This window comes from Pan paniscus, chromosome 9 (assembly GCF_029289425.2).
Source record: "Pan paniscus chromosome 9, NHGRI_mPanPan1-v2.0_pri, whole genome shotgun sequence".
Lineage (NCBI taxonomy): Eukaryota > Metazoa > Chordata > Mammalia > Primates > Hominidae > Pan > Pan paniscus.
In genome coordinates this window covers 77494488-77522182 of record NC_073258.2, presented here as the reverse complement: position 1 = coordinate 77522182, position 27695 = coordinate 77494488, and positions in this window count along the sequence as shown.

The window sequence follows — 27695 nt, the reverse complement described above, 5'->3', positions numbered from 1 at the left end:
GCCATCCAATAAAACAGAATGTGAGACGCGGATGTAATGACATTTTTCCAGTAGCTACATTAAGAAAGTAAAAAGAAACAAGTGAACTTAATTTTAATAATATATTTAACTTAATATATCAAAATATTATCCTTTCAACATGTAATCAGTATTAAAAATTATGAATGTTGTATTTCATTTTTTTTTTTGTATTGTTGAAACCTGGTGTGTCTTTTCCACCCACAGCACAGCCCGTTTCAGACCAGCCACATTTCAGATGCCCAGTAGCCGCGTGCGGCTGGTGGCTACTAAGTTGGAGCGCACAGTTAGAGAGACCTCTAGGGGTGACTTGAGGATGCTGAAGGAGCCAAGGGGCAAACCTCAGTGAGCGGTGCCGGGACCCAGAGGTCACAAGAGGGTCCTGGGACCAAGTGTCATGTATCATTTAGTCTTCTCAACACCACCCAAGGCAGCATGATCACCCCTGTTAGGTAGATGAGGGAGTCAACTCAGAGGAGCCGGGTGGCTGGCACAAAGTCTCCTAGCAGGATGGGAGCTAGTCACCCCCCAGCACTGAGATGATGCTGCAGCCCACCCCACCCCAGGGGCACAGAGGAGCAAAGGAAGGCCCCCCACCCCAGGACTGCTGACCTCACACGTCTTCCCAGCCCCAGGCTTGCCCAGTGAGGATTGGCACATTTAGGGGAGTCCCTCAGCCACCTTTCTTCATGCAGGAGTCAGGGAGGAGGTGGGCAGGCAGGCAGGCGGGTAGCAGCAGCCTCTTTCTCCTTCATCTTGCCCTGTCACAGACTGGTGTGGGTGGTGCTAGGTGAGCCCACCTAGAACGTGGCTTTTCCCCCTCCCCATTCCCATGGACACACGCATGTGCATGGGTCACAGGTGCTGCCTCTGGCTGGTCCACATTAACCCACACAGCTTCCCACCCTGGCTGCCCCTCACCCCAGCTGGTCCACGTGTCCACACCACCCAGAGCAGCACCGTTCACATCCAGTGACTCAGCCAAGATTTCCTGAGAGTCAGCCTGGCAGGAATTTTGCCCATTCTACAGATGCGGACACGAAGGTCCAGAAAGGGGTGGGACTGGGTTCCCTGACTGCTGCTGGGCCTTGGTCCATGGCATCCACTGGCTCTCACTGGTCAAGGCAAGGAAGGCCCCTGGGAGGGGCACAGCATTTGGTGGGTACAGAGGAGGAGGTGGGTTTGCAGGGCTCAGGGCCTGACCATGGGCTCTGAAGGCAGAGGACAGAGTCTGCACAGGGGATTAGACATGGCCACTGGGTCCAGTTATGGAAACAGCCGTCCCCGCTCCCCTGCCACTGGGGTGCTCTGCCCGACCGGAGGGGGAACCAAGCTTGCGTCTCCCGCATTCATGAAGGGAGCACCTCTAGCTCCCAAGGCCAGATGGAGTGAGGGCAAGAGTTGGGGAGGTCTAATTTGCATCCAGGTTTCTGGTTTGAATACTAAGCAGATGGATGGTGGTGGCATTTACTGGGATGTGTTGTGGGGAGCACATGGGGGAGGCTGAGTTGGGGTTGGGCAGTGTAAGTCCTGGGGGAGATGCTGGGTAGAGAGCCTGGGCAGGGAGGGCCTGGGAGGCCTCCATGGAGTGGGCTGCAGTGTGGGAAGGGGCAGTGGCCAGGAGGGCGCCTTCCCAGTGAGCCTTCCCAAACCGCCCTGTTTAAAAGTCCACCATTCCACACTCCCTATCCCCCTCTGTGCCTCAGTTTCCCTGTGGAACGTATACCATGGAACATACTATTAACCTGTCACTCACCTTCCTTATTGTTTGTTCCCCACGTGGAGGAATGGTGTCTGTTGTTTGCTTGTTTGTTTGTTTGTTTGTTTGTTTCTCTGCTGGGCCCTGTGCTTGGAGCATTGCCTGCCTCAAAGGTGCATAAATGATGAATGCTTGAAGAGCTGAGGGCTCTGGATGGAGGATGGTGTGGGGAGGTGGAGGTGGGGATCGGCATTTAAGAGGTGGCTGAGCAACAAGCTCCAGCCAGCGAGGCCACCGTGCTCACGGGAGTGACTTCCCAACCCTGGCTGTACTCATCAGTAAAAAGGAGATGGATCCATTTGCCAGGGCTGCCATAGCACAGTGCCACACACTGGGCAGAAACGACAGGGAGGTGTCCTCTCAGAGTTCTGGAGGCTGCAGCCCAAGGTCCAGATGTCACCAGGGGCTTCCTCCCGAGAGCTGAGAGGAAGCGCCCATCCTGCGCCTCTCCCTGCCTCCTGGTGCTCGCTGGCAGTCCTCCGCGTCCTGTGGCCTGTGAGAGCATCACTCCAGTCTCTGCCTCCGTTTTCACACAGGGTTCTCCCTGTGTGTCTGTCTCCAAATTTCCCCTTCCTACAAGGACAGTTTTATTGGACAAAGGCCTACTCTGATGACCTCATTTTACCTGGATGACCTCTGTAAAGATCCCATCTCCAAAAATGTCACATTCTGAGGCTCTGGGGGTCAGGATTTCAACGTTTGAATTTTTGTGGATGTGATTCAACCCATGACGTGAGATAATATAAAACCGGTTGGGGTGCAGGGAGGGTGGAGGATCAGTGCGAATTACTGTGCAGGCCAGGCCCTGCTGCCATGACCATTAGGACTGCATTATGGTCCACTGAGGTGGACCTGGCTGCACAAATAATCCGATAACGGCCGGGCACAGCAGCTCATGCCTGTAATCCCGGCACTTTGGGAGGCCGAGGCAGGCAGATCACCTGAGGTGGCGAGTTCAAGACCAACCTGACCAACATGGAGAAACCCTGTCTCTACTAAAACACAAAAAATTAGCCGGGCATGGTGGCGCATGCCTGTAATCCCAGCTACTCGGGAGGCTGAGACAGGAGAATCGCTGGAACCCGGGAGGCAGAGGTTGCGATAAGCTGAGATCACGCCACTGCACTCCAGCCTGGGCAACAAGAGCAAAACCCTGTCTCAAAAAAATAAAAATAAAAAATAGGAATCCAGTAACAAGTCTTCATAAAATGCCAGTGCCTGGGCCCCATCCTGAGAGACTCTGGTTTAATTGGTCTGGGGTGAGACCCTGACATTGGGATTTTTTTTTCCAACTTTTATTTTCAGTTCAGGGGCACATGTGCAGGATGTGCAGGTTTGTTACATAGGTAAACGTGTGTCACGATGATTTGCTGTACAGATCATCTCATCACCTAAGTATTAAGCTAGCATCCATTAGTTATTCTTCCTGAAGCTCTCCCTTCTCCCATCCTCCAGCCTCCGACAGGCCCCAGTGTGTGTCCATGTGTTCTCAGCATTTAACTCCCACTTATAAATGAGAACATGCAGTGTTTGGTTTTCTGTTTCTGCATTAGTTTGCTGAGAATGATAGCTTCCAGTGCCATCCATGCCCCTGCAAAAGACATGTTCTCGTTCCTTTTTATGGCTACATAGTATTCCATGGTGTATATGTACCATATTTTCTTTATTCAGTCTATTATTGATGGGCATTTAGGTTGATTCCATGCCTTTACTGTTGTGAATAGTGCTGCAATGAACATATGTGTTAATGTACCTTTATAATAGAACGATTCGTATTCCTTTGCGTATATACGCAGTAATGGGATTGCTGCGTCAAGTGGTATTTCTGCTTCTAGGTCTTTGAGGAATCGCCACACTGTCTTCTGCAATGGTTGAACTAACTTACATTCCCACCAGCAGTGTAAATGTGTTCCTTTATCTCCACAACCTCGCCAGTATCTGTTGTTTTTTGACTTTTTAATTAGCCTTTCTGACTGCTGTGAGATGGTATCTCATTGTGGTTTTGATTTGCATTTCTCTGATGATCAGTGATGTTGAGATTTTTTTCATATGTTTGTTGGCTACATGTATGTCTTCTTTTGAGAAGTGTCTGTTCATGTCCTTTCCCCACTTTTTAATGGGGTTGTTTTTTTCTTGTAAATTTAAGTTTTTTATAGATGCTGGATATTGACCTTTGTCAGATGGACAGATTGCAAAAATTTTCTCCCATTCTGTGGGTTGTCTGTTTACTCTGATAACAGTTTCTTTTGCTGTGCAAAAACTCTTTAGTTTAGTTAGATTCCATTTGTCAGTTTTTGCTGTTGTTGCAATTGCTTTTGGTGTCTTCATCATGAGGTCTTTTCCCGTGCCTATGTCCTGAATGATATTGCCTAGGTTTTCTTCTAGAGTTTTTATAGTTTTGGGGTTCACATTTAAGTCTTTCATCCATCTCGAGTTGATTTTTATATATGATGTAAGGAAGAGATCCAGTTTTAATTTTCTGCATATGTCTAGCCAGTTCTCCCAGCACCATTTATTAAATAGAGAATCATTTCCTCATTGCTTGTTTTTGTCAGGTTTGTTGAAGATCAGGTGGTTGTAGGTTTGCAGTCTTATTTCTGGGTTCTATATTCTGTTCCACTGGTCTGTGTGTCTGTTCTTGTACCAGTACCATGCTGTTTTGGCTACTGTAGCCTTGTAGTATAGTTTGAAGTTAGGTAGCGTGATGCCTCCATCTTTGTTCTTTTTGCTTAGAATTGTCTTGACTATTCAGTCTCTTTTTTGTTTCCATATGAATTTTAAAATAGTTTTTTCTAGTTCTGTGAAGAATGTCAATGGTAGTTTAATGGGAGTAGCACTGAATCTATAAATTGCTTTGGGCAGTATGGCCATTTTCATGATATTGATTCTTCCTATCCATGAGCATGGAATGTTTTTTCATTTTTTTGTTTTTGTTTTTGTCATCTTTTATTTCTTTCTTTTCTTCTTTTTTTTTTTTTTTTTTTTGAGAGAGGCTTGCTCTGTTGCCCAGGCTGGAGTGCAATGGCACGATCTTGGCTCACTGCAACCTCTGCCTCCCGGGTTCGAGAGATTCTCCTGCCTCAGCCTCCCAAGTAGCTGGGATTACAGGCACCCACCACCATGCCTGGCTAATTTTTGTATTTTTAGTAGAGATGGGTTTCACCATGTTGGCCAGACTGGTCTCGAACTCCTGACCTCAAATTATCCACCCACCTCAGCCTCCCAAAGTGCTAGGATTACAGGTGTGAGCCACTGTGCCCGACCACCATCTCTGATTTCTTTGAGCAGTGGTTTGTAGTTCTCCTTGAAGAGGTCTTTCACTTCCCTTGTTAGCTGTATTCCTAGGTATTTTATTCTGTCTGTGGCAATTGTGAATGGGAGTTCCTTCGTGATTTGGCTCTTGGCTTGCCTGTTTTTGGTGGATAGGGATGCTTGTGATTTTTGCAAATTAATTTTGTATCCTGAGACTTTGCTGAAGTTGCTTATCAGCTTAAGAAGCTTTGGGGCTGAGATGATGGGTTTTTCTAGATATAGGATCATATCGTCTGCAGACAAAGATAGCTTGACTTCCTCTCTTCCTATTTGAATACCTTTATTTCTTTCTCTTGCCTGATTGCCCTGGCACATTGTCTTGTGTTGGTTTTCAAGGGGAATGCTTCCAGCTTTTGCCCATTCAGTATGATATTGGCTGTGACTCGTCATAGATGGCTCTTATTAGTTTGAGGTATGTTCCTTCAATACCTAGTTTATTGAGAGTTTTTACCATGAAGTGATGTTAAATTTTATCAAAGGCCTTTCCTGCATCTATTGAGATAATCATGTGGTCTTTGTCTGTAGTTCTGTTTGGCATTGGGATATTTTTTATAAGCTTCCAGGTGGATCTGCTGTGCAGGGAGGGCTGGGAGCTGCATGCTAAGTCTGTGGACACATGGGCTCTGCTGCCTCATCAGCAACCCCACACTTGGCTGGCACAGTTGCCACAAGTATGCCCCAGATCCAAGCTGCTGAGGGCGGGGTCAGGTGGGGGCAAACAATACAACAAAGAGGCTTTGTGCCCAGTGCCACACCCAGGGTAAAGAGGTGCCTGTGGACCTGGGCCGTACCTGAGAGAGGAGGGTCATTCCCAGGTGGTGGCTGTGGGAGACGTGGGGATTACCAAACCACCACTTTCCCAGGGACTGCCTGATGGCTTGCAACAGAGAAGACGATGGAGATTTCCAGCCCTGTGGCTTTAAGGTAAAATCTGGAAGAGGTCAGAGCTGTGGAGCTGCAGTTTCCACATCTGTAAATGAGAACTGTAGATATAACAACTAAATCCTTTGTGTGTCCATGTGTCTGTGTGCATGCAGTGGTGGTGGTGTGAGAAGAAACATCAGGGTTGGCCAAAATGGTTCTTTATTTCAGTTTCCATCCTACCTTCCCTCCATGAGATGGAGCCAATGTCTCTGTCCAACACCTCCGCAGCCCCTGTTAGGTGCAGGGCTGGGGCCACACTGTGAACCACACATAGAGCAGGCCACCTGCAGCTCCACACCTGTCGTCTGCCCCCTAGACAAAGGATCTGGAGGGAGGGGCCTGAGCCTTATGCTCTGTGTCCGGGACCTAAGGTTTATGTTCAATCAACAGTAGGTCCCTTCTGAGAACCACAGCTGAAGTGGAGATAAGCATCTGTAAGGCTTCTCAAGAAGTCCCTCGCAGAACGGAGCAGCTCGCTTTTGTGTGATGTATGCAACACTGGGCCTGAAACGTGCTTTGTTCCAACAGATGCTAGGAAGGGTGTGGCTGACAGAAGGAAGGACCCACAAATGCAGCATTTCCCAGTGGGGTCCACAGATTCAGCCTCGTGGGGTGCTTGTGATCAGAGTGCAGATTACTGAGCTACGGAGCTAAGTTCTTCACCTGTACCACCTCATCTGCCCTTGCAGTTGCCGTTCTTCATCCCTGTTTTGCAAACAGAGCTGGAGAGTTGAGCACCTGCCGCAGCATGTCCACACCCCAGGCCATGCCCACTCTGCCCCTCTGCGGAGTAGATGTCACCAGGCTTCATCTCTCCCCTGCAGGCCCAGCACTGAGCCATCCTGTCTATACCTGGCTCTGACCTCCCACCAGATGGGGAGAGGGAGGCACCAGGCCTGATGCATCTCTGTGGCCCCCAAACCTGGCCCAAGACAAGGCCTGGCACAGACAAGGGTCCATTAAGTATATGAGTGAATACCTGAGTGAGTGAATGAATAAGAGAAAGCCAGGACCCCTTGTCCACAAGGTTTTGGACTTGATGGACAAGAACACGATCATGTTCAGGGAGCAGAGGGCCTCAAAAGCATCTGGATTCTCCACTCTCACTCACACGAACTGACCCTCACCCAGCCTCCTGGCCTAGGTGAGGTGAGGAGTTAGGTTGATCACGGAGGAGAAGGGCCTTTGGGCACTGCCAGAAGATGCAAGGGGGACCCTTGTCACCCCTCTCTGTACAAGGAGGAACCAGATGCAAGGAAGATACAAGGAAGAACGCAGCTACTTGGCAGAGCAGTTTAGGACCCAGGACTCCCTGCTCCCGGCCACTGGGGCCCTCCCCTCTTAACGCTCCTTATGATTGCACCATAACTATCCTTATCATTACAAACAACCCCGCCCTGTGGGAAGTGCCAACCAACAGGGGAACAATAGAGCCATTCCTGGGTGCACCCCCCCTTGACTTGGAAGCCTGGCCATGCCCACTCACCTGAAGGAGGTGAGTCTCCTGGCACCCGGGAGGCAGGGAGCTCTCTCCCTGGTACGGAAATGAGACGCTGAGGTTCCAAGGAAGGGAGTTCACTCACCTTAGGGCACATGACCAGAAAAACTGTCAAAAGTTTGGGATGATAAAAGAGTTTAGAGATGGATAATGGTGATAGTTTCACAACAATGTGAATGTGCTTCATGCCATGGAATTGTGCACTCAAAAGGGGTTAAAGTGGTAAACTCGATGTTACACAGACTTGGTCACACACTCCTACACTGTGGCCAAGGTGGGATCTCAACTCCAGCCTGATTGCTCTGCCCCCAATTTACCTTTTATTACAGGAATTTAAAGCTTCTTTATCATCTTCAAATGAAGCAAACTCTATAAATGCATATAAATGCATGCATACCCTTTAGATTTGCCATTTAGATTCTGGGGCACTTTGATAAAAGTTGCCTTCTCAGATACTTCCTGAAGAGTTTTTTTGGGTTTTTTTGTTTGTTTTTGTTTTTGTTTTTTTGAGACGGAGTCTCGCTCTGATCAAGGTGGGATCACGTCTGGGACTGTGCAGCAACAGGCTCCATATTTTTGATTATTTTTCAGACAGTAAAGAAACTGTCACCCGCTCAGGGCATTCTGGTAACCCAGGCCACCCACCCTTGACCCTTTTCTTCTTCAGCAAGCATTTCCCAGCTACTTCAAGCAGGGCCCTGGCTGGGTGCTGGAGACACAGGGATGAGACAGGCCCAGGCCCCCTCTCCAGGAGCTCAGCACAGAGGCTGCTCCAGCTCCAGCTTGCTCTGGTTCCAGATCCAGGAAACCAGCATGTAGAGCAGCCCAGCCAAGGTGAGAATAAGGTCCACCATGTACCTGCAGGCCTCCAGGCCAGGTCGGAAGCAAAAGACGAACTGATCGAGAATGAATAAGATGTTCAAAAAGGCAGGGGCACATATCCAGGGCAGAGAGGACCACTCAGTTAACCCCAGGGGCTAAGGCTTGTGAGAAAGAAGGTGGGGGGCCAGGCTGAAACCCCCAACCTCAGCACAAGACAAGGGCCATGAGCTCAGGAGTCCTGCATCCCTAGATCTAAACACAGCTCTTCCATACACCTGTGGCACATCACTTCCTCTCTGAGCCTCAGTTTCCTCATGGTAAGGTAGTGGGGGGGGGTGATGTGTTTGACCCTTGACCCCAGATTTCTGAGGATTTTGTGACTTCATACACATAAAATGCCCGATTCAAAACTCTATCTTCCTCCCTCCTCTCCCCCTAGCCCTAAGCCTTTTGAACTCCCTGCCCCTCCTCCTTGGCTCTCTTAGCTGCAAGAGGCCTCAGAGCAGTGGAGGGCAGGGGGTTGTCAGCAGCCCGGGCCTCAGCCCTGTGCTCCAGGGCTGACTGCCAGCTCCCAACAGGAGCTGAGTCCCAGCTTGAGCCCCGCATATTGGCCAGGGGCTTTGCTAAATGCCCCCATGTGTGTGCTTTTATCCTGTAGTGAGGTGGGGATTCTTAACATCCATTCTGCAGAAAAGGAAATGGGCTCAGAGAGCCACTTGCCCGAAGCCACACAGTCCTCAGTATTGGGGCTGGCTGACTCCGGCACCTGTGACCTTCCCACTCTATCATCTGTTTGGGTCATCTGCAGGGGACCCTGGACCTCAGGGCCAGTGCTTCCATCCTTCTGCCACACTCCATTCTGGGGGCTGGACTCAGCCCTGTGGCTCAGCCTGCTGTGGGGCAGGGCCTGTTCCCTGCACAAGCTTCCCACTGCCCTCCTGCCCTGTTACCCTGTGGCTGTATCTACCATACACATTCAACCGCAGGGGCCCCAGCCCACCTGATGCCACCAGGGACGGGGCGTTGTTGGGTCCTCTGCTGTCGCTCTGGTGGGTAAGCCTCGTGGGAGGAGGTACCTTGTCCACCTTTGTCACGCTGTATCCCCAGTGCATGGCACATGTTCCAGGCCCCATAAATGTTTGAGTGAAAAGAGAATGAATGGCCCACTGAAATGTCCCTGGCACCAAGAGCCAACCCTGCCAGTGCAGGACCATGCCACCCGAGGCCAGGGCCCTGCACTCCCAAGAGTGACCTGGACGGTGTCTGCAGCTGGGTTCCACATGTGCAGATGAATACAAAAACCGAAGCAAGTTCTGAGCAAGGGGTTGGAGGCAGAGGGCTCTGGAAACCACAGTCTGGGAGGGTGGTTGGGGAGCTGCGGTGGCAGCTGTTATCCTGGAGAAGACTCCAGAAGGCCTGCGGATTCATTCATTCATTCAACAAACCCTCCAGCAGTCTGGCCAGGCCACACCCTGAGCGGGCACTAGGGACACAAGGAGGAATCTGACCTCTCCCTGCCCTGCAGCCACTGCCAGGGAAAGGGGGCAGAGCTGTGGCAGGCCAGCCCTCTCCACGCTGCTGTGAGTAGAACCTGTGTCGGAGCCCAGATCAAGGTCCCTGCAGGTCCTGAGTGGGGGTCAGGTGACGCCCTGGATTCTGACGGAGCAGAATCTGGCTGGATGGTGATGGTACACAGAGATGAGGAACGCCAGGAAGGACACAGGGCGAGGCAAGATAAGATTCATTCGGGACCTGAGAGACTTGAGGATCTGGTCAGAGACATCTTGAAGACTTCCAAGAGGCCCAGGCAGGTGGGTCTCCAGGCCCAGGGAGGAAGTTCTGGAGTATGTCAGGGTGGAGACGGCTCTGAAGCCCCAGGGAAGCTGCGAGTGCTGGGACGCCCTGGAGGGGAGAAGCGTGGACAGTGCTGACTGAGAGGAAGCGCCTCCCCAGCGGAGCCCAGGCCGCTTCCTCCCTTGCTTGGAGCTGGGTGCTGGATAACAGCTAGCCTCAAGCCTTGAGCCGCTGGGGCCTTCCTGCTCAGCCGCGCAGCATACGAAGGAAATAACTTTATTAGCTAGTGGATGAAAAACAGGAAACTGTGACTCGGGCACGGGCCAGTTTCACTCACATCTAGTTTCTAGGAAACAGTTATGTGGCCTCAGACTAGGTTGGGGTTTTCTCAGCCATGCTTTCTGGAAACGCCATGCTTTTCTCAGGAAAACCCATGTCCTGTAGGCCCCCCGGACTAGGGGGTAATAGCAACATACACCCCCGCCCCAAGAAGAAGCCTCACTTCCCTTCCCAGCCCCCACTCCCAGCAGGCCTTCTAGAGGCCTCAGGGTTGACAATGGCTCGTTTCCTGAGCACCTACTATGTGCCACATGGTAGAAATAATTTGAATACATCAGTAATCACAATAACAAGATGAAGATGGTCAAAGTAGGCACACCAAAAAAATTCAGCTCTAAGAACACAGAAAAGTTAAAAGTCAATGGATGAAATAAAACACACCAGACAAATATTAACTCAAAGGAATCTGCTGTATTCATATTAATGTCAGACAAAACAAACTTGAAGACAAAAACATTAGTATAAATGTTTATATAAAGTGTGCCGTTGCAAAATGATGAGTCAATTAACCAGGAAGAAATGAAACCGTTTAGAGGGTACACACATGATAGCACAGCTTCAAATACGTGTATATGAGTGTGCATATATATATACACACATACATTTATTTGTCTGATATTTATATATATCAGGCAAATAGTGGAAGCTCCCCTATTAGGATTTGATAGATCAAGTAAAGAAAAAAATCACCAGTAAGACTTTAGCCGCTCCACTGAGAAGTTGCCAAATGCATGTATATAGAACTCATGCTCAATGACTGGAGAATATACCCATTTTGAAGCACATATGGACCACTTTTGCATAATGGGTGAGGCCATAAAGCAAGTCTCAACAAATTCCAAAGACTCAGTTTATACAAACCATGGTCTCTGGCCACCAAGTTCAACATTAGAAAAATCTGTAAATGAATTATTGCTTTTTATTAACAAATTAGAGAGAAAAAAACCCATAGAATTATTTCAAAAAATATAGACCAAGTGTGGTGGCTCAAATCTGTCATCTCAGCACTTTGGCAGGCCAAGTAGAGGAATTGCTTGAGGCCAGGAGTTCAAGACCAGCCCGGACAACATAGCAAGAACTTGTCTCTACAAAAAACTTAAAACTCAGCTGGGCATGGTGGCATATGCCTGTAGTCCTAGCTACCCAGGAAGCTGAGGTGAGAAGATCACTTGAGTCCAGGAATTTGAGAGTTCAAGGTTATAGTGAGCTATGATTGCACCACTGCACTCCAGCCTGGGTGTCAGAGGGAGACCCTGTCTTTAAGAAAAAACAAAAACAAGCAAAAAAACCATGTGTATAGATACATACATACATATAAATTTGATAAAATTTGATATCCATTTATGATTAAAAACAAAACTCTTGGCAAATAAGTAATATAAAGAAACCTTCTAAATCTAACATCTATTTTTTTTAAAAAACCTATAGAAAACATCTTACTAAATTCTGAAACATAAAAGTATTCCTTTTAAAATCAAGAATAAGACAAGTATGCCTACTATTGCTATTTCTATTCAACTTTGTTCTAGATATTCTGGAAAAAAATTAAGACAAGAAATAAAATAATAAGGATTGAAAAGAAAGAAATAAAACTGTCATTTTTCATAGATGATATACTTTTCTACCTAGAAAAGCAAAATAATCTAAAGATTATTAGACCGAAGAGAGTTTAGCAATGTCTGACATCAAATCAATATGCAAAAGTCAATTGCACTTCTATATATTACCACTTCTTCAGTTTAAAAAATGCATTTTAAAAAGGATATAATTGGTATTAGCAATAAACATACAAAATATCTTGGAATAAATCTAGCAAAAGATATAAAAGATCTTGAATAAAATTTTACTGAAAGACAATAAAGGAGACCTAAATAAACAGAGACGTATACCATGTTCATGAACAGGAAGGCTCACTGTCTCGAAGATGTCAGTTTTCCCCAAATTGACCTGTAGAGTCAATGTAATCCCAAACAAAATTCCCAATGTTCTTTTCACTGTGAAAAAAACTCAGTGTGGATTTGTTTTCTCATGATCGGATTCATATGTAAATTTTCAAAACTGGCCAAAGTTGGGACAATTTGAACATCAATAAAAATAATGACAAATAGATTGACACACTTAAAAATGAATAAGTTTATTATACTACTAAAAAATACTTTACTGATTACCTTTGGAGAAGGCTAGAAAACTAACTCATTATTATTAAAACTGGTAAGTAATGAGAAACACTCAAACATTTATCCTGACTTGCTATTTAAACTGCACTCAAGGAAATGAACTAATGTAGTTGATAAAAGGAAGTTGTTTTTTAAATAAAGGAATTCTGGCTAATAAATAAAAAATATAATTAGAATATCACCATTTTGCATTTCTTAGAGAATGCCTAATTACAGGATTGGGACAGGAAAAGTACAAAATCAGCCTGGAACATCTTGTAATGCCAGAAAGTAAAGATGTGCCCAAAGAATTATGGGTATTTCTCAAAAGGATGCAGGAGCCAGCTTAAAGAGACTCCCACTGGCCAAACTGGGGACATTTTGAGCTTAAAAATAAGTAATGGTAGTAAGAGATTATGACCCATTGAATAAAATAGAAAATCATAAATCCATACTGATGTAAACTAAAGGATAAATTGAAAGTTTGATGAGGAATGAGATATTTGTATCGTTTCAAACTATCTATAAAAATCACAAAGGAGAAAAGAGTAACTTTACAGTGAAAAGACTGGTAGACATCACCTGAATCATCAGTTATGGGACCAATTAAAATCACACATCACCTGATAAGAAGCAATGAGAAAAAACACAGTATCACTTCCATGATATTCCTACTGAAGATGCATAGTATTCATATACTATGCAAAGATGCACAATTATAGACTTTGCAAAGACGTACAATCATGATAAAACATCGGCAAATTCAAACTGAGGGATAGACTACAAAATAACTTCAAAAATTTCAAGGAAAGTTGAGTAACGTTTCCAGGCTGAAGGATACTAAAGGAACAAGACAACTAAAATACAATATGGTGTGTGCATCTGAACTAGATCCTTTGACAATAAAAGTCATTGTTGAGATGAGTGGCAAGACTTGAATGGGATCTGAGGAGTAGATGATAGTAATGAGTCCATGTTAATCTCTGGGTTTGATGGTTATATTATAATTATAGAGAAGACGGTCCTTGTTTGTAGGAAGCATTAAAGATTTGGGGAGGCTGGACCTGGTAGCTCACACATATAATCCCAGCACTTTGGGAGGCCGAGGCAGGAGGATTGCTTGAGGCCAGAAGTTTGAGACCAGCCTAGGCAATATTGTAAGACCTTATCTCAAAAAAAAAAAAAAAAAAAAAAAAGATTTGGTTAGTGACAGGGAACCAGGTCTGCAACTCACTTCTCAAAAGAGTCAGGAGAAGAAAAGCTCTTTGTAATGTACTTGCAACTTTTCTGTAAGTTTGTGATTGTTACAAAATTAAAAAAAATAAACTTAAGAGTCACAAAGACAATGTCTGGATTTTATTCTGAATACTTATTCAAGAAAATGAATTATTTTTTAATTGACAATACTTATTTAAGCAACATTTTTTAACTGACAAAAATTATGTATATTTATGCTGTACAACATGATGTTTTGATATATGTATACATTGTGGGATGGTTAAATCAAGCTATTTAACATATGCATTACCTCACATACTTATCATTTTTTGTTGTGAGTACATTTAAAATCTACTCTCTTGGCAATTTGCAAATGTACAATGTATCATTACTAACAATGGTCACCATGATGTAGCACAGATCTTAGAAACTCTTCCTATTGCCTAAATGAAATTTTGTGTCCTTGGACCAACATTTTCCCAATCTTGCAAACAAATTATTATTATTATTATTATTATTATTATTATTATTATTATTTTGAGACGGAGTCTCGCTCTGTCACCCAGGCTGGAGCGCAGTGGTGCGATCTTGATCTCCGCTCACCACAAGCTCCACCTTCCGGGTTCAGGCCATTCTCCTGCCTCAGCCTCCTGAGTAGCTGGAACTACAGGTGCCTGCCACCATGCCCAGCTAATTTTCTGTATTTTTAGTAGAGACGGGGTTTCACCGTGTTAGCCAGGATGGTCTCGATCTCCTGACCTCGTGATCTGCCCACCTCAGCCTCCCAAAGTCTTGGGATTACAGGCGTGAGCCACCGCGCCTGGTCAAATTATTTTTTTTTTAAGACAACCAAGGGAATTTGATATATTTGGATATTATATTATATTAGAAAATATTTGATTGTTTAAAAGTATGAAAGAGTCTTTATGTTTTAGAGAGGCTTTCTGAAGTATTTATAGATGAAATTATATGATGTCTGGCATCTGCATCAAAATAATCTGGGGCTGGGAATGTAGATGGATGCAGCCATGAACTGATCATTGTTGAAGTTGGGTGATGGGTTCATGATACCATTTACTTTACTTTTGTGTATGTTTGAAATTTCCTTAATATTTTTTTTAATTCCAAAGCAAATTTAATAAAAAGCTAATGTAGTAAATGTGTGGCAAACGTGTAGTAAATGTGTGGGTGGCATATACACAATGCCTATGGTGTTCTTTGCTTTATCTTTACTATATCTGTTTATTTTGTTTAAAATATCCTGTGTTGGTGCCCATGTGATCCAAAAGGCAGTGTGATACAGTGCTAGTGGGTACAGTCTTTCTGGAGGGTAATTTATTACTGGAAGCAGAATTAATTTTAAAAAATGAGCCATTGGAAACAACACCAACGTACCTCAGTAAGGAATTGGTTGACTATATTTGAGTACTTCTCTAAAATGGGATACCGTGCAGGTTTTGTTTTTTTTTTTTAATGAGTCTGTTCTATTTTTCCACCATGAAAATATATTTAGACCTATTTCTAAGTGAAAAAGTTAATGTCAGAACAGTATATGAGGAATGATTCTGTCATAATGTATATATAAATAAATTATATATGTGTGCATGTGTGTTGGTCTATCCACTGAAAATTTTTTATAAGAATATATACCAGGGTGGGTGCAGTGGCTCACACCTGTAATCCCAGCACTTTGGGAGGCCAAGGCGGGTGGATCACCTGAGGTCAAGAATTTGAGACGAAGTCTCCCTCTCCCTCTCCCTCTCCCCCTCCCTCTCCCTCTCGTCTCCCCACGGTCTCCCTCTCCCTCTCTCTCCCTCTCCCATCTCCCCATGGTCTCCCTCTCCCTCTCTCTCCACGGTCTCCCTCTGATCCCGAGCCGAAGCTGGACTGTACTGCTGCCATCTCGGCTCACTGCAACCTCCCTGCCTGATTCTCCTGCCTCAGCCTGCTGAGTGCCTGGGATTGCAGGCGCGCGCCACCACGCCTGACTGGTTTTCGTATTTTTTTGGTGGAGATGGGGTTTCGCTGTGTTGGCCGGGCTGGTCTCCAGCTCCTAACCGCCAGTGATCTGCCAGCCTCGGCCTCCCGAGGTGCCGGGATTGCAGATGGAGTCTCGTTCACTCAGTGCTCAATGTTGCCCAGGCTGGAGTACAGTGGCGTGATCTCAGCTCGCTACAACCTCCACCTCCCAGCCGCCTGCCTTGGCCTCCCAAAGTGCCGAGATTGCAGCTTCTGCCCAGCTGCCAACCCGTCTGGGAAGTGAGGAGCGTCTCTGCCTGGCCGCCCATCGTCTGGGATGTGAGGAGCCCCTCTGCCCGGCCGCCCAGTCTGGGAAGTGAGGAGCGCCTCTTCCCGGCCGCCATCCTGTCTAGGAAGTGAGGAACGTCTCTGCCCGGCCACCCCTCGTCTGAGATGTGGGGAGCACCTCTGCCCCGCCACCCCCTCTGGGATGTGAGGAGTGCCTCTGCCCGGCTGCGACCCCGTCTGGGAGGTGAGGAGTGTCTCTGCCCGGCCGCCCCCTCTGAGAAGTGCCCCTCCACCTGGCAGCCACCCCATCCGGGAAGTGAGGAGCGTCTCCAGCCGGCAGCCGCCCAGTCCGGGAGGGACGTGGGGGGCAGCCCCCGCCCAGCCAGCCACCCCGTCCGGGAGGGAGGTGGGGGGCGCCTCTGCCCGGCCGCCCCTTCTGGGACGTGAGGAGCCCCTCTGCCTGGCCGCCACCCCGTCTGGGAGGTGTACCCAACAGCTCATTGAGAACGGGCCATGATGACGATGGCGGTTTTGTCGAATAGAAAAGGGGGAAATGTGGGGAAAAGATAGAGAAATCAGATTGTTGCTGTGTCTGTGTAGAAAGAAGTAGACATAGGAGACTCCATTTTGTTCTGTACTAAGAAAAATTCTTCTGCCTTGGGATGCTGTTGATCTGTAACCTTAACCCCAACCCCGTGCTCTCTGAAACATGTGCTGTGTCCACTCAGGGTTAAATGGATTAAGGGCGGTGCAAGATGTGCCTTGTTAAACAGATGCTTGAAGGCAGCATGCTCCTTAAGAGTCATCACCACTCCCTAATCTCAAGTACCCAGGAACACAAACACTGCGGAAGGCCGCAGGGTCCTCTGTCTAGGAAAACCAGAGACCCTTGTTCACTTGTTTATCTGCTGACCTTCCCTCCACTATTGTCCTATGACCCTGCCAAATCCCCCTCCGCGAGAAACACCCAAGAATGATCAATAAATACTAAAAATAAAAATAAAAAAATAAAATAAAATAAAATAAAATAAAAAAAGAACCTGGCCAATGTGGTGAAACCCCATCTCTACTAAAAATACAAAAAATTAGCTGGGCATGGTGGCGGGCACCTGTAATCCCAGCTACTCGGGAGGCTGAGGCAGGAGAATTGCTTGAACCCAGGAGGCGGAGGTTGCAGTGAACTGAGATTGTGCCATTGCACTCCAGCCTGGACAAGAGCCAAACTCTGTCTCAAAAAAAAAAAAAAAAAAGAATATTACCAAACTGTCAAGCTCTCACTTTCTCTGTTATACAAATCTTAAAGTAAATTATTCAAATTAATAGTAATATTAAAATTATTTTCAGATAACTTTTACATAAATGACTGTGTTAAGAATTTTTAAAGGAACCATTAAAAGGTACAAAAACTATAACAAAGACATTACAGGAGAAAACAAGATGAGAATAGGGAGTTTTGCTCCACGAGACATCAAGACTTACTAAAACTAAGTACAGTAAAATAACTAAAACTCTAGTAATTAAGACTGTGAGGTATTGATACAGGGACAGATATAAGAGAGATGGCACTGCTGATCAATAAATGATGCTGAGATAGTAGCTTATCTATATTAAATTAGAAACCTGACCTCATACCCTACACAAAAATAAATTGCAGTTGAATTAAAAAATGCTTGTGAAAAGTAATATTTTGAATTTTTAGAAAAATATAGGGGCTTCTCTTATGACCTTGGGATGAAAAATGATTTTTAAAAGCAGACAGCAAAAGCACAGGGTATAAAGAAAAACGGTGGACAAATTTGATAACATTAAGATGAAGAACCTCTGTTGATCAAAAGACACCATAAGCCTGGGCAGCAAAGTGAGACTCAACTCTACAAAAAAATTGCATAAAATTAGCCAGGCACAGTAATGCGCACCTGTGGACCTAGCTACTTGGGAGACAGAGGTGAGAGGATCGCTTGAGCCCAGGAGACCAAGGCTGCAGTGAGCTATGATCGCGTCACTGCACTCCAGCCTGGGTGGCAGGGAGACACCTTGTCTCTTAAAAAACAAACAAACAAACAAACGCCATAAAGAATATGAAAAGACAAGCAAGCCCCAAACTAGGAAACATATTTGCAACACGCACATTTGCAACAAACTCATTACCCAGTAGGCCAACCTTTCTATAGATATATCTATATAAACTAATACTCAAAAATCAATAAGAAAGAGACAATCAACCCAACACCTTCATCAAACGGCCATCCTCTCCTCCATATACACACTCCCGCCACGTGGCCCTCAGCACCTCAGAAGGCCCCTCCTCTGGGATGCTGCGACTGGGAGAAAGCTCTTCCCCTCACAGAGCTGAGGACTGAGCCCTGGCCCCTGCACCTCTCCCACAGGTTCCAGGTCACCTTTTTGCCTAAGGAGGCTGAGGGACCCCCAGGCAGACCCCAGCTGTATAGATGGCCTGAGGCTGCCATAACAAAGTACCCCACACTGGGAGGATGAAAACAAAACAATTTGTCCTTCCCTCTTCATATAGGGACACCAGTCATCTTGGATGAGGCCCTTCCTAATGACCTCATTTTAACTCGATTACATCTGCAAAGAACTTACTTCCAAATAGGGTTACATTCACAGGTATGTCGGGGGTGGTAGGACTTCAACATACCTTTTAGGGGAACACAATTCAATCCATAACAGCAGCCTCATTTCTGCCTTCCCAGTCAGGTCCTGGGACACTAGGGACTGGGTTTACCACAACCCAAGGGAAGAACGGGAGCTCTGTGCACAAGCAACCCCCGGCTCATTTCACCACCCACCAGCCTCCAGGTGGGCCCTACCAATGCCAGCATGACGCCAAGTGCAGCCTTACAGTCACCTGTGTAAAATCAAGTCCTCGGTCTACCATTCCCTGGCTCTGAAACCTTGCACAGATCATGCCTGCCCCAAGTCTCAGTTTCTTCATCTGTAAAATGGGAAGTGATAATAGCCTCATAGCCTCACCTGCCTCAAAGGCTTATGGTGAGGGTCAAATGGGATTGTGTCTTTGGAAGAGCCTGGTGTGTACCAGGCACACAGTTGGCTCTCAGGAAATATTAGTCTTCTCTTCCCCAGTGTCCAAGAGCTCCTCAGGGAGAGAGGAAGCCCAGCCATGCCTCCCAGTGGCGTGTAAGCCCGTCAAGGGCAGAGCTGTGTCATATGCTTCTTAACCCTTCCATGTATGGTCCCTGCAGCTGTCCCATCCGCATCACAATGTCTGAGGTGTGTGACCCCTGGGAAAGGGCAGCCTAACACCAAGGAAAAGCCAGTCCCCACTGGGAAAGCAGTGGGAGTCTCCACGCTCATATCAGGAAGCAAAGTCTTGACCCCAAGAAAGGAACTAAAAGGACAAATACCGGACTTCTCAGTGGGCAGCCAGCCATGTTCTTGTTCCCCTTCCCCCCTCTTCGGAGTCTGGCCCCATTGAGATTTGGGGATGTTTATTTTTTGTGTGTGGGAAAACGGAGTGGGATAAAATATTTCCTTGTGTCTGGAAAGCTATTTTGAGCCGGGCCAGCCGGGCAATGCTCGGGTGATGGGTGCTTGCTGACCCGGGCTGGGCCCTGGCCTTCCGGCCTCTTCCCTCCCAGGACCCAGAGTCCTGGCAGCAGACCGCCTACGGAGTCTGGATTCCAATCCTGGCCCAGTGACTCATCCTGGGGTGGTCTTGGGGAAGCCTGTGGTGTTCCCTGGACCTCTCTCCCAAAGGGGAGACTGAGGCCTGTGCTGCCCCCTCCTGGGGATTTTACAGGGAATCAGATCGTGGTAAGAACGTGCTGTAGAGATATTTCGCGTGTAGACAAACGACAGGGCTACCGCACAGCCTGTCCAGCTCAAGGTCCCACGAGTGGAAGGAGCCTTATGGAGGTCCCTCTGACCCCCATCTCCACTCAACGGCTATGTCCTTCTGAAGAGTTCATTTGATCCTCTCTCAAACTCGCCTGGCCCTTTAACCCGCTTCCTGCTGTTCCAGAAAGAAGTCAAACTCCCAGAAAGAAGTCAAACTCCACCCCTGATCTGTAGGCCCTCCCCAAGCTGGATGCTCCCTGCCCCCAGGCTCCTCTTTCTTTGTGCTGGGAAACCAGGCTGGCCTCTGTCCCCTCCTCACACTGCTGACTTGTCCCTCAGGAGTCTCCCGGACTGCACCATATTTCATCCCCACAATGACGGCTCAATGCAAGTGCACCTCACAGGGCCAAGGGCTGGCCGGAAGCGATGCTTGCGAATGTGCCTGCCACACAATAGGACCTTAATAAATGTTGGCTTCTTCCTTCCTTACCAACACACACCCTCTTTTCTTTACAAAATCCTGATGGCATACAAATCCCCTCCAGCAGCTACTGAGGTTGGGCGGGCATGGCAGGAGGGGCAGGAAAGCTACTGAGTCAGCAAGATCCCTGGGATGAGAGACTTCCTAGAAGCCCTGCTCTCTAGTCCTCCAGAGGTCTGAGCTCTTCACATCCTCAATAGGTATGGGGTTCTGTCTCCCACTAAGGGCTGGGAGAAGGGCAGTTCCCAGGGGGAGGGAGGAGGAGCTGGAGACTTCTTGATTCTGAAGGTGAGGCAGGTGCAGATGAAGCAGAGGGTCGCAGGGAAGGGAGGAAGTCCTCCCACCTAGGAGTTTCAGGACAGCCCCGTGGGGGCTGCGATGAAGGGAAGGAGGCATCCAGAGCCCTGGAAGTTTAGGAATGTCTGACCTGAAAGCCCGTCTGGCTCCTCCAGGCCTCAGCTCTTAAATGTGGCCCCAGGGCCAGCAGCATCAGACCCTGGAAGCTGGTTAGAAATGCAGACTCTCAGGCCCCGCCCCAGAACTGCTGAATCAGAATCCGTGGATTAACAAGGGCCCAGTGCTACGTGAGTACATCTAAGTCTGAGAAGCACTGTCGTGGCAATTCCTCCGTTTTACAATAAAGAAGCCAAGGCTCTGAGAAGAGAGATCTACCCAGGGTCCGACACTGAGTCAGTGAGAGCTGAGCCTGGAGGCCCGGATTCCTGGCCTGGCCCTATTACCAACCGAGGTATCATCTGTGTGCTCTCAGAGCCTCAGTTTCCCCTGTGGGTCTTTGAGATGGGTTGAGGTAGCAATATAATCAGGTGATGCAATCAATCACATTTATGTTCTCACAGCTGCCTGGTGAAACAGGCAGGCCAAGAGATATCATCCACAGTCTACAGATGGGGAAACGGAGGCCCATCAGGCAGTGGCTTTCCCAACATTACCAGCTTCGGCTGCTTTGCATTGCCATGCACAGCTCAGGTGACTCGAAATTTGCCCTCTCAATCCAGCCTTCCTGTCTAATGGTTCTTTCAGCTCCTGTCAGTTTTCAGGGGCCCTGGTTCGGCTGACAGCCAGCGAGCATGTCTGCTGCTGATGCTTGGATGCCCACATTCCTGGGCTGTGACTGGGAGCAGCACACCCAGAGCTCAGGCTGGGGGCACCCAGAGAGGTTCCGCTTGGCTGCACGCCCTGGGGCCTGGCTGTCTGGGGAGTGTCAGGAAGGCTGTCTCTAGAGGCTGATATGGCGGGGCTGGCTAGGGTATAGACTCAGCCAGGCCCCGAGGGAAGGCCTACCCCTGCATACTGGGGCAGGAAGGATGAGGGGGCAGGAATGAGCCAGGGGTCAGTGGCTTCCCAGGGAAGAGCTGTCTGAAAGACCTCAGGCTAGAACATCAGACCTGGCTAGATTTTTGTCCAAACTCTGTCACTTATTAGCTGTGACTGGGGACAAGTCACCCATCATCTCTGACCCTGTTTCTTCATCTGTAAAGTACTTAACACAGTTCTGGCACATACCTCGGGAGCCTGCAGTGTAACCCTTAAGAAAGCTGAGACACTCCTGGTTCAGTCTCAGAGTCGCATCGTGTTTAAGAAGCACCCCTACACAGAAAAGGCCAGGAAGACACCATTCTTCGCTTGATTCTCTCAAAGAGAAAAATGAATCTAAATATGCAGTCCAGTCTGGGCGCGGTGGCTCTCGCCTGTAATCCCAGCACTTTGGGAGGCCGAGGTGGGTGGATCACCTGAGGTCAGGAGTTCGAGATCAGCTTGGCCAACATGGTGAAACCCTGTCTTTACTAAAAATTAGCCGGGTGTGATGGTGGGTGCCTGTAATCCCAGCTACTCGGGAGGCTGAGGCAGGAGAAACACTTGAACCTGGGAGGCAGAGGTTGCAGTGAGCTGAGATCACGCCACTGCACTCCAGTCTGGACGGCAGAGCAAGACTCCATCTCAAAAAATAAATAAATAAATAAATAAAATTAATATGCAGTCCATGCAGCACTGAGTCCACTTTCTCCTCCTGTCCACTTTTATCCTAGGTCTGGTTTGGCTCCTCTCTTCTCAGACTCCCTGAAAACCCCACCCCCAAGGTATTCAGCAACTTCTCATCATCTCCCTACTTTGCTCCTCTCACTTCCAATACTTTATCATGTGAATCCACTTGGCCTGTCATCCAGCAATAGAGAAATTAAAGGGGAAGACTGCTGGGTCCCTCATAGGACTAGCCGGGGGAGGACCAGCCTGTGTTAGTGACCTGTGTCTCATCCCAGTTACCGCTATTATTTACAAGTGTGACAGGACAAGACTTATTAATGTATGAGAATTCAAGCCTTCTTCTAACTAACCCTTGCCAACTTGCACATCTCCACCCTATTTCTTCTCTCCCTTCCCCATCTTTGCCCTTTATAGAGGGCCTTACAATGCCAGATAGGATCTTTCGGGGAATAAAGAATTGAGAATTGAGTTGGTGAGCAGAGAGGAACCAGATCAGAGAGCAGAGAGGAACCAGATCAGAGGGCAGTAAGGAGGGAGAAGGACTTGGCAAAAGAGGTGAAGCCTGTTTGCTTTCTTAAGAATACAGGAGGGGCCAGGCGTGGTGGCTCATGCCTATAATCCCAGCACTTTAGGAGGCCGAGAAAGGTAGGTCACGTGAGGTCAGAAGTTCAAGACCAGCCTGGCCAACATGGCGAAACCCTGTCTCTACTAAAAATACAAAAATCAGCTGGGCATGGTGGCGGGTGCCTGTAATCCTAGCTACTGGGGAGGCTGAGGCAGGAGTCAAGGACTCCAGTTCAAGGAGTCACTTGAACCTGGGAGGCGGAGGTTGCAGTGAGCAGAGATCACACCACTGCACTTCAGCCTGGGTGACACAGCGAGACTCCGTCTCAAAAAAAAAAAAAAAAAAGAATACAGGAGGGAGAGTCAGGCATGGTGGCACACATCTGTAGTCTTAGCTACTCTGGAGGCTGAAACAGGAGGATTGCTTGAGCCCGGGAGTTGAAGACCAGCCTGGGCAAAATAGTGAGACCCCCATCTCTTAAAAAATAATAAAATAAAAATAAACGAAAGAATGCAGGAGGGAGGTTTTACTACCACCCAAGATATAGGAAGCTAAAAAAAGCATTGCTCCCATCCCAGCAAGAGAAAGCCAGATAAAGTACAAATCATAACTTTTCTTGAATCCATCAGATATCTGAGGTCAGAGGACAACCAAATACCCTGAATTCCAAAGGGGGACAGGCACCTCCAATGAGAGATGAGATCCAGGGATTGGGTCACTTGTAACAGAGCATAGGAAGAGGCACTGACCACCATACAGGTAGAGAAGAAAATAGCTTAAAGTTTAACAAAGGCTAAAAGCCAAGTGTTGGCTAGCTTGGCAGTCTAGAGTCCCAGAGGAAAGTTTTAGTATACTCTCAGGCCCTTTTCCTTGGGCTTTCATCAAGTACTGATGATCACAGCTAGGGAAAGGCTGAGCGATTGTAGAGAGCAGCCTTGGGTAGTGCATATGTGCAGGGAGAGTTCAGAAATGACTACAGCAAAGACACACTGCCCTGTCTCCCTGCCCAAACTCTGCTCTCATATGGAAAAAATTAACCCCAATGTATGAGGGGAGAGGTAACAAACCCTGTTACCCTCAAGGGCATGGGCACAGGCAAGATTCCATTGCTGATAGGTGAAGGATAGAAGAAAAGGAAACTCTTCCAGGCCCAGAATCCTAAACAAATGCCACTAGAGACTTCTTACGAATGGAAGAGGGCCGGAAACCCTATCCAGTACAGACTCTGCACAGATATGAGGCAAACTTTGGCTTCCACTGGGAGGAGGGGCAGGAATCCTGAACAAACCTCCCTCTCCCCACCAAGGCCCAAGCACACAGGGCCTGCCTAACGCTGAGACTGGGACACAGCAAAGAGAATGCCTCCCTGTCCCCACGATGAGCCTGGCAAGCATTTGTAACAAGCAAGATCAGTCTGCTACTGGGAGAAGAGCAAGAATGTGGAGAGGAAGCCCCTATGTGGTATAGGAGTACAGAGATGGCTGAAGCCTGAGATCACTGAGAAAAATCCTTCAGCATCTCATTTCCAGTCCTAAACCTGAGGCAATTCTAGAAGAATTCAAAGACTGCAAAACACTGAAGATAACCCTAGTAACAACAAAACCCAAACCCAACTCAACTCCTGACTAGATTGACTCAATTCCACACACTAATGATCTGACAGAACAGGAGACATGCCTTTTTCCAGGTGTAATAACTATTTATCTCAGTGTCTACTGCTTGACAATGTCTGACATTCAATCAAAAATAAAAACACACAAAAAAAGGCAAGAAACAAACAACCCATTGTCCAGAGACAAGGTAATCAATAAATCCAGATGCAGACATGATCCATATGTTGGAACTATCATAAGGGGACTTTAAACCAAATAGGAGTAATATGTTATAGAATCTAATAGAAAAAGTGGACAATATAATCACCATACTGGAGATGAAAAATTCCTTCTGTGGCTTGTCGGAAGACTCAAAACAACTGAGGAATAAGTCAATGGACTTGAAGATGGTCAGTAGATATTACCCAAACTAAAAGAAAACAAGAGTAAAAACAAAATAAAGCAACAACAACAATAAAACAGCAGAGAATGCATGAGCTATGAGACAATATTTAACAGTCTAAATAAGTGGAATTGGATCCCAAGAAGGAGAAAGAGAATGGGACACAAGACATATTAAGTAGACAATGGCTAGGAATTTTCCAAAAATAATGAAAAACATATACAGCAAACCACAGATCCAAGAAGCTAAGAGAACCCCAAGAAGAATAAATAACAAAACGAAAGCAAAAACCCACCAGAAAATCGAGATATTTCATCCTCAGAAACAAAATAGATAAACAAAAAAGAGAAGATCTTGAAGACCCCCAAGGAAAAACAGAAGGTACATTGCTTAGAGAGGAACAAAGATCAGAGCTGTAGAAGAATTCTCATAAGTAATTACATAAACCAGAAGACAGGTGACATCTTCAAAGTACTGAAAGAGAAAACAATAACAAGAACTGTTACCCAAAAATATATTTCCAGTAAAAACTATCTTCCCAAAGCGAAGGCAAAATAAAGACCTTTTCAGATAAACAAAAGCTGAGAGACATCATTGCCAGAAGGCCTGAGCTGCAAGAAGTGTTAGAAGTCCAGGAAGAAGGAATACGATGCCAGACAAAATTGAGATATACACAGAAAAAATGAGTAGCTCTAGAGATTTTTTTTAATGAAGGTAAGTGGAAAGATTTTTTTTTCTTCTAATTGCGCTAAAAGAAAATTGTCTAAAGCAAAAATTGTGACATTGTATTTTGGGGTTTGTGGTTTATATAAAGGTAAAATGTGTGACAGCAATAACATAAAAAAATGGTCAGGAGGAATTGAAAGTATATTGTTGCTGTAAAATGTTTACACCTGTGCGAAGGCATGTAATATTATGCCTGTATATTATTTGAAGGTAGACTGTGACAAAGATGCATATTTTAAACTCTAGGAACCACACCCCCCACACCAATTTAAAAATAGGTATGAGCAATAAGACAATGCTGGAGTGAAAATGGAATTTAAGAAATACTCCATCCAAATGAAGGCAGAAAAAAGAAAAGTGGAACAAAGAAAAGATGGAACAAACAGAAAAATACTAGCAAAGTAAAGTGGTTGATTTAAATTCAGCTCTATTAATAATTACATTAAATGTAGTCTAAACACACCAGTTAAAAAAGATTGTCAGATTAGAGAAAAAAGCGAGACACACTACTTGTCATCTACAAGAAACCCATTTTAATGTAAAGATATAGATAGGTTAAAAGTAAACAAATGGGGCTGGGCGCGGTGGCTCTAGCCTGTAATCTCAGCACTTTGGAAGGCTGAAGCGGGCAGGTCACTTGAGGTCAGGCGTTCGAGACCAGCCTGGCCAACATGGTGAAACCGCATCTCTACTAAACTGGTGCCTGTAATCCCAGCTATTTGGGAGGCTGAGGCAAGAGAATCGCTTGAACTTGGGAAATGGAGGTTGCAGTGAGCCCAGATCATGCCACTGCACTCCAGCCTGGGTGACAAAGTGAGACTTCGTCTCAAAAAAAAAAAAAAAGTAAACAAATGGGCCAGACGGGGTGGCTCAACTCACACTTGTAATCCCAGCGCTTTGGAGGTAGAAGCGTTGCTTGAGCCCAGGAGTTCAAGACCAGCTTGGGAAACATGGTGAAACCCTGTCTCTACCAAAAAAATACCCGCATGATGATGCATGCCTGTAGTTCCAGCTAGTCAGGAAGCTGAAGTGGGAGGGTCATCTGAGCCTGGGGAGGTTGAGGCTAAAGTGAGCTGTGATTGTGCCACTGCACTCCAGCATGGGTGACAGAGTGAGACCCTGTCTCAAAAAAAAAAAAAAAAGTAAAATAATGGGAAATAATATACTATTAAAACATTAATCAAAAGAAAGCCGAATCCTGAATCAAAGACTGGAGAAAGAAAAGTCAAAAAAAGAAGAAAAAATTAAAAAAAGAAGACAGCTGAAGCAGCCATATTAATATCAAACTAGACGTCAATCAAAGCAATAACCAAAATCACAATGGTACTAACCATCTGTGTAAACCTCACAAACATAATGTTGAGCAAAAGAAGCCAGGCACAAGTAAATACATATTGTATGATTCCTTTTTTATAAGGTACAAAAGCAGGCAAAACTACGTTAGGTTGTTAGAGGACACGATAGTGGTTACCATTTGGCAGGTCATAGTACTGACTGAAAAGGAGCTTTCAGGGTGCTGATAATGTTATCTTTCTTGATCTGAGTGCTGATAACATGGATGTGTTCAGTTTGTAAAGTGCATCGGGTCAGCGTTTTTCTATGTGAAAATTTCTGCAGTATATTATACTGTGAGAGAAAGTTTTTTTTAAAAGACAGTGTTAAAATACACAGTAACAATAGCATGCAATTTAGGAGTGGAAGATAAATGTGTTTGAAGGTCCTTTTATTGCTCAAGAGGAGGATAAAGATATTTACTACATTAGGTTTTGGTAAATTAAGGATGATCTTTTAATTTCTAAGGAAAACACTAAGATTAAAAAAGAGTATATGTCTTTCAAAGCAATAGAGGGAAAGACTGAATGATACCAAATAAGTCAATGAAGGGGAGAAAGGGGAGAAAAATAAATAAAACAGATGGAATAAACAGAAAGCACAAAATAAGTGATAGATATAAATCCAATATGTCTGTATTTAAATTAAATGTAAATAGAGCAAATGCTCTAGTTCAAAGACAAGTT